This window comes from Xenopus laevis, chromosome 9_10S, assembly GCF_017654675.1.
Source record: "Xenopus laevis strain J_2021 chromosome 9_10S, Xenopus_laevis_v10.1, whole genome shotgun sequence".
Lineage (NCBI taxonomy): Eukaryota > Metazoa > Chordata > Amphibia > Anura > Pipidae > Xenopus > Xenopus laevis.
In genome coordinates this window covers 55,763,156-55,771,374 of record NC_054388.1, presented here as the reverse complement: position 1 = coordinate 55,771,374, position 8,219 = coordinate 55,763,156, and the positions used below count along the sequence as shown (strand labels likewise).

At 37.3% G+C, this 8,219-nt stretch overlaps 1 long non-coding RNA gene across 1 annotated transcript; it reads right to left on the bottom strand.

Annotated features, from left to right (window-relative positions):
* Positions 1 to 473: 473 nt before the first annotated feature.
* On the bottom strand, positions 474 to 7,306 carry LOC108702948. Its single transcript, XR_005964681.1, has 2 exons — positions 6,923 to 7,306; positions 474 to 2,239 (listed from the first exon to the last, which is right to left on the bottom strand). It is a non-coding gene; the product is annotated as an uncharacterized LOC108702948 (long non-coding RNA).
* Positions 7,307 to 8,219: the final 913 nt, after the last annotated feature.

Genomic DNA, 8,219 nt, shown 5'->3' with positions numbered 1-8,219 from the left:
GGAGAAGTTTGTTGCCCATGGAAGTACAAATGTAACTGCAGGTGACAATTCTGCCTGTGTACCAGTACCCTGAAAAAATTAATTAACTATATACATTTTGAATCTTCAATGGAAATTTTGGAGATAATAGGGTTATAACAGGATTACACATTGATAATTAATGAAACATGTTTTTTCATCGGACACTTACCTGGTGTCAGTTGGGTTTTTATAGAATTTGCATCCATGAAATTAGCACATAATGTACAACCCTGAACATTAAACACACTAACAGTGTGAGACCAGGTCTCTGGCATGGGCCCTACAAGCTCTGCACCCCCCTCCAGCATAGAGACACTGATTTCATCTGACTGGGGAGTGGAATCTGTGCCACTGAAGGTGTAGTTGTAGAGAGGACTAGGTGCTTAACTGGGATTTGTTTGTAATTTGCTTACCAGAACCTTATTATAAACAAGACTCTCAGACGAGGACTATCAGAATAACGGAGTAGTTTATTCACCAAGCTAAATCAGAGTCTTGTGGAAGCTGTCTCGATGTCTCAATGTCACATAAGAGAAGGTTGCTATACATGGAACAAGAGGGCTTCAGGCAACATACCATCAGCCCATGTCTTTTATAGGCGTCAAAGTCATAATGTTGCAACAAAGAATACAACAATTTTTTTGTAGCCAACAATCCTTGGTATCAGAAGACAGTCACATATTCTTGGTACCTAAATGATGAGCTTCCTGTGTTATACTGAGCTAGCAATGTGGCCTAATATTGCTAAAAGCAATGCGCTTCAGAGAATCAATTTTCTAATAAATTCCCCAGAATAAAGCACCATATGGGTATACATGTTATTTTGGAATACACCAAATTTATTATTTATGGCTTTGGCTAAATACCAAGACCTCCACAAATTCTCTGAATAAGAGTTCCAGATCATTTGAAAAATAAAGGACACTTCTAATAAATGCAAGTTACTGCAACTTGATTAGATTAAAATGAAAAGCAACCGGTGTAGCCCTTTCAGCTGAAGTTTCGAGAAACATCCATAATGTTTTACATGATTGATCTTGGAACCTTGACTTTGAACAAATATCAAACTATGTGCATATTTTAATGTTAAAAAATGGAACACACACAGTTCTTCTTGTATAGTGGTTCCTAAACTTAGGGCTGGTCTCTGGGAGGCATAGAGCAGTTGTAATTGTTTAGGCTGAAGGCCAGTGGAGGTTAAATGCATGGAGAATGCCAATTTGCACTCCTTTATATATTAGGAAGTCCAGATCAGAGGTCAATTAAGGGGAGATTTGGGATGAAAATCTGTTTGCTGCTCTAGTTATTATTGCAGTGATATAGCAGTGTTTTTGTATATCTTGAACTAAGGGGGAACCTGGCCAAATGTTGGCCCTCCAAAGTGGGCTTGAACTGAAAAAGTCCATCAGCCACTGTCCTTGTGAGTCAAAGTTGTAGCATGCAAGAATGTTTTTACTTTCTTTGTCTGACCCAAAGAATTCTCTTGATCATAAATGTTTAGATTTAGTAATTAAAGTAAGTTTAGTAAATACTGTGGCCCCAGCTGAGGCTCACAAAAACAAATTCAGAAACAAGTCCAGATTTTGGTCCAATGCTCATTTTCTGATAGTTTCATCAGATAAATTTCAATTTTCAGTAGTTTTCTAACTATTATAATTTTAAAGCCACAACCCCAAAAAACCAAAGGCCATGTGTATTTTTTTACTTGTCTCATACCTAATGGAATGAATAAGTGATTTTCTTAAATACTACAATTTACACTAGTTATGTGCCATAGATTTAAATTGCCAGATTACATTTTTGAACAATGGATAATTGAAAGATTGTCCTGTAGCGGTTGCCGCTGTGACTGGGACTTTAAACATATTCATGGTAATTATTTTCCTTTGTGTGTTGAGTTCAAAGTACTTTTTTACTCAAACTAAAAATACTAAGATATATCCGTCCCTGTGCTGCAGAGTCTTTGTTCTGTCGTTACTTTAAAGACGATGTGAAATGAATGATGAATAGGTGAGTAGGTGGTGTAACCTAATGTTTTGACCGAAAAAAATATAAAGAAGGTTTAAGTTTTAGGTACATTGGTAAACAGGAAATGAGCAGAGGCAAATGAATTGTTATTAAACACCCCAGAATACAGAACATTCAGCATTCAGCTAACTTAAGAGGCTGCCAGGGGTCCTAGGGTCCATGTCAAGACCAATTAAAATGTATTCTTTATCTGTAGAAAGAAACAGATACAATTCATTACATATTATTTACTGTAGAAAGCAGTCAGTTCCTCTTGTGTTCCATTGCACAAAAAATGTGTTGTTTGTTATGTTTGTTAATTAGCCTCCAGGGGAATGAAGGCCTAAATATTTAGGATCTTTTGCTGTACCCTCACTAAAAGCTGTATACTTTGCTAAGCAATGTACTTGCAGATCAATAGCAGCCAGATGTTCAACCTTGCACTTGATGGTATAGAGGCTCTATAGTGTAAGAACTGTAGACACATTGATTTTCTAGGCAACCAGAAAAAATCAACCAGAAAAAAATACTTTTCTTATATATGAATTACTGATGTGCTGTGGAGCTTTGGTCACTGTTTTTGCCATTGAATGTGTGGTTAGCCTGATACTTTTGTATATGGGAGGGCAAAGTAAAGTTGACTTAAAGTTCTAAAAAAAAAATCTAAAATGGGACGATGTGGATTGACAGCAAGGAGAGTGGTGTAAATATTATTTGTAGACGTTTCCCCAAGAAAGCCCAAACTATTGGATGCAGAATATATATATATGCCTTATGTTTACCTCATACATAAATCTGTTTATGGCTGTAAGTTGTGATAAGCGAATCTGCCAACATTTGTAAAAAATATTTGGAGTTTATAGGCATTTTTTGAGGCATTTTTAGTGACTTTTTTGCATCAAAAATATTTACAGAAAAATGTTGTGGTGGTTTTGTGAAAATATTTGCTGATGGCAAAATGCAGAATTTGCCATGGATTCATATCTCTGCAAAATTTTTAGTTTAGCACTACCTGGATGCTGTCTTTCATTAAGAGGGTGAGCTATTTATATATGTTCAGCATTCAGATATTTCCAAAAAAAAAGAGAAATGTGATTGTAACAAGATATTGCAAAATAAATTGTGATCACAGCTATATGAGATCTCAAAATGTAATAAATCAGCACGATTAGTGGTCACAATTTGGCCTCCAAATAGAGGAAACTTAGATATAGGCTTTCTATTTTATCCTATTACTATACATGTTCATCAAAGGAAGGATCTTTTCTTCTCCCATTAACATATATTTATAACTGTAATATTGGGGAAAGAGGTGTAAGGCTTGAACCTCAGACCTCCTGATTGTTGGATGCTCTCTCTTACCACTGGGCCAGGAGAGCAGCAGGAGTGTGCTTATCTCCATTACACCTGTTGCCCTGATTCTGTTACATCACCCCAACAACCTATTGCTTGGGTGGGGTCAGCCAATCAGGGCTAATCTGCCTATATTGGTGCCTGTGTATTGGCATTGTTCTGAGCACTGTGGCTTGTCCCAAGCTCTTCTGCTTTGTCCTGCTATGGCTCTTATTCTTGCCATTGTTATGTCTTCTGCACCCTGACATGTTATTGTCATGCTCCTGTTTGGCTAGTTCCAGTCCTGTTCTTTTCTGTCTAGTCACCTCCCACACTGCCCTGTGCCATTCTGTCCAGTCTCTTCACCCTCTCCATCCCTATACTGCCTCACCTTCATTCTTCTTCTCTTGTCAACCTGTTCTCCTTTCTTGTCCTGTGAGCACAATCAGTTGTTGACTGAAGAGCTTAAACCTGGGACCACATCCAATTCAGTGAGAAAAGGTTCTCTATCTGGCCCCTAGAATCCTTAGAAACCCTAACAAGAGGGTCATTTGATGTAAAATTGTTCAATAAAGATAATCCCTGTTTCCTTCAGGCACATTTCATGAAAAGTCTTGCAAAAAAAAAAAATATAGAAACTTCAAGCGCTAATTGTCAGGGGGGAGGATTGAACCATCAAAATGTAAACACTTGATAGATCTTTTTCTTTATCTTAATTTAAATATATGGTGCAAAGAGCATGGGGCATTTAAGGGAGAAGGCATCATAAAACCCCTATTAGTTATAAATTAACGTAAAGCACTGGGGAGCTTGCTGCTGCTATATAAATAAATTATACCCCACCCCAAAATTGCCACTGCATAAATGACCCCTTTTATTTGCACACAGTACTCAGGAATGGCTGTAATGTATTGCTACATCAATTATGTAGTAGTTCAACTATATCTAAGGACATTATTAAGAGACTGCTAAAAGCTAACTGGTGCAAGATTACAGCTAAGAGGAGACAGAGAAGCCTAACAATAATATACACAGATTATTACTGACTTTGAGAGATTGTCAGATGTTAGTAAGGAGATATTAGGCCTATGATAATGATTAGTGATGGGCGAATAAATTCGCAAACGGCCGCGAAAATTCGCGGTAAAAAATCGCCGGCGTCAAAAAATTTTTTTTCGAAAAACGGGCGCCGGCGTAAAAAACGAGACGGCGGCGCCGTTTCGCGAATTTTCTGCCGTTTCGCGAATTTCGCGAAGTTTTCGGCGAAGCGAAACGTCGCAAATTCGCCCATCACTAATAATGATGGGTTAGGTTGCAAGATAATACTTGTCATAAACTGCTTGGCTACTGGTGGATTAAATTATTCTGTTGTGTTACTTCAGGTAAAGCATCCAAACAAGCACAGTAACTTCTGGTTCATTTATTACACCATGGCAGTTAGGTCTGGCTGCTTCATGCTTACTCTCAGCTTAGACAGAAAGAGCGAAACAGGAAACATAAGACAATGGCAAAACAGCAGGAATGCCCTTAAACAAAAAGCCCACAAAAGCAGATTACTACATACCATAAGAATAGCATTATCATATTTATGTTTTGCATGTTTTTCTTTCTCTAGAATCAATATCAAGTTTTGCGCCACAACACCAGTACAGAATTATATTTCTCCATTAGTAAGAACTTCCAATTAAGAACTTGTAGTGTTTAACAGCAGCTCTTTTAGGAAATGTTATTTATTCATGTTTAATGCTATGCAGCACAGGGGACAATAGAGGGCGCCCTCTATAGCAGGCCAAATAGTATACTATGTATAAGGATGATGCAGCCATGTGGAGCAGAGATGACAATTTTTCATCTTGTTTGTTATAGGGCAATAAGCTTTGTTCTTATTGGTTCAGCAATGTGACTGACAGTATTGCTTCACAGAAGGAGATTTTGGCAATTTTGTGAAACTGAGTTTTCATTTTGTTGAATGAATGAATCCTGTGCTATAAAATCTTCCTTTCTGGCACAAGCATCCATTTTTGGCATTACAATTTAGCTTGAAATGCTCTAGTTAGTTACACCATTATATATTCTGTTCAAGTATTTTTTTTTTACATAATTCAACTGTGTTTGTTACATGGATGTTATACATTTGTGAGACAGATTGCTTAAGATTCACAGAATGGAATTTGTAATATAATGATATCCTTTTGTATACACACCAGATTGTGTTCTCATTCTTTAATAGAAATAAGTCTGTGTATATGGTAACAAATAATTATGTACCCTGAGAGACATAGAATCTACATAGTAAAGATATGTTTGTATACAGAATGTATTTGGGACAAACGGCACCCCATAGATCTGTGCCACTGTGACAAAATGCTCAAGATCGGTAGACTGTCAGCCATAATGCTGGGTAGGACGGCTGCCTAAAATACAGGCGTTATATTAAACCAGTTACCCACAGCAATCAGTCAGATGCTTTAATTTTCTTACTTGTGACAACATGATTACAACTAATTGCTGATTGGTTGCAGAACTGGTGACATTTAGCAACTATTTTAGTAAAGAAATGCCGGTGATTTACAGTAAATGTAGACTGTATTTGTTTGTATTGTTGATATCATCCTTTAACCACTAGGGAATTTATTGGGATTCAATTGTAGATAATTGCAGTAGTGACTATATATATATTTCAGTGTGGGCTCTATTGTAAGTCTGCATTCAAAGTATAAACAGTACATGATGAAATTTAGTGTAGAAGAGAGCATTAGTCACAAACACGATAGGATTTAATTCCCACGTGAGAATAAATATGTCCAAAGCAATTTACATTCCTTAAAATGGAGACAAAGTAATCATAGATCAATGCTGCCTTTTTCTGGCCTCTGTGATGTATTTTACACCATTCCAATATAAATCAAACTCTCGCTTCTGTGCCACACGACATTGCTTTGTGCTTTGGCGATTTCAAGTTATTGAAAATAAATTCTGCAGGTTTGTTTGGCGGCCTCCAGTAGAATACTTTCTACTTATATAATAGCAGCTTCTCATAGGTTCACGGGGGATATTAAAATCACAGTTGACCAGGAACTTACTTATAAGTTAACAAATTAATTAAATACACTTCTAAGGAAATCCTCTCACAATCTCATCATTACACAAACTCACACAGTGGGGGTCAATTTTATCAACCCTTCCACAACAGTCCCACTAGGCTGCCACTAACCTACACAATCTCTTCCCTGTCTGGCGCACAGTTGCCTCAGGGCAGTACCACAAATATACACTCCTCATTGGGACACAGGCTGTGCTTGGGCTGTCATTGCTAGTTAACCCTATTTAACTCTTGCTCCTAGAGCGAGCTGCTTACAATCCACTACCTATCTATTCCTAGCAAGGATCAGGTACCCACCTGGTCTGGCTCAGTATTGTCTGTGTCTCCCGTGGATACTGTTCAGCATTTCCTTATATAAGCTCCTGAAGGGGAATTCGCCTACAGGCCAACCTTATAGGCAGCCACCTGCTCTGCATATTGCCAGAACTATGTTCCTTTATAAAATAAAATATATTTTACCTCATGCAAATTCGTATGATGTGTTAAAACAATCATGTCTTTCAGAGAGGTGATACGGCAACTGCAGAAAGTATTTCCTTATATTTCGGGTTTTTTCTTAAAATTAATTTGTTCACGAGATTCTCTCTATAGATCATCAGACAAATCAGCATTAGCAGATTGGTAGGCATATGGTCGCGATGTAGTAACCATGAATCATAGGTTGTTTATTAGACGTTTTTACAGTTGAATAAGTTGCAAAATGCTGCATATGCAGATCACCTAAAACATCTGTGTTGTTTCTATAATGCTCAATATACCAACGGAAGACCCTCCCCCAAAGAAACACATTTTTAGGTAGAATAGAAATGGAAAGCCAAAGAAAAAGAAACAATAGTAGCAAAGCCAACCAAACAGAGCTCCTGTGGTTCGGCCAGGAGGAGGACTAGCCTGTCAAGAGGAGGACCCTACTTCTAGACTATAAAGATCTTGACACCTTTATTACTACTAACATCTTGTCCCGTCTGCCAGTTCCAGTTTATACCTTACCTGCCTTTAAAAGCTAATTGCCTACACAGATCCTCTTACTGGATAGGTACACTTTTGTGCTAAATTTGCAATATGCCAAAGGTTCTAATTTTGCAATAAAGCAGTTGAATACTTTACCTGCCATGTTTTTTGACTTTTGGTAAATATAATCCAAAGATCTATCCTTACTCTCAATAATTCAGTTGCTTTAACAGCTTTCTGTTTTACCAGCCATGACAGGCCAAATTTCTCATTAATTACAGGATGTTAGTCAACATTTCTCAGGGCAATACCTCTTTTTAGAATGTCAATAAGTGTGCCAGGTACACGCGTCTGAAACCTAATTATAAACCTTATCCACTACATAAAACATCTTGATTCCACTCAGCATTAATATTGCCATCCTTCATTATGCGCTTTTGCTCCCTTTCATCATGTTTTCTGTAGGTTAGGAACGTCTCAGTTGATTAAAGAACTGTTAATGTTGGGAAGGAAATGTTGTTATGCTCTCATGAAATGCATCCCGGCACAGTTGGTTTTGCATGCAAAATTATATTTCTCATTATCTAAGCAGTTAAGAGATGTTTATTACATTAACTGGTTCATTCACAAATTCAGTAACTCCTTTGAAGGAGCATGGACACACCTGTTAATGGAATTTTTTTTCTAGCTTTTTACTTCAGTTGCTTTTAACCCTACTACAAAGTTAAACATGTTCTGTGTTCTAAGGTTCTGGTTGATTGCATATTTGTAATTTTCTATTTACAATTACGATTACAATAGCACATAC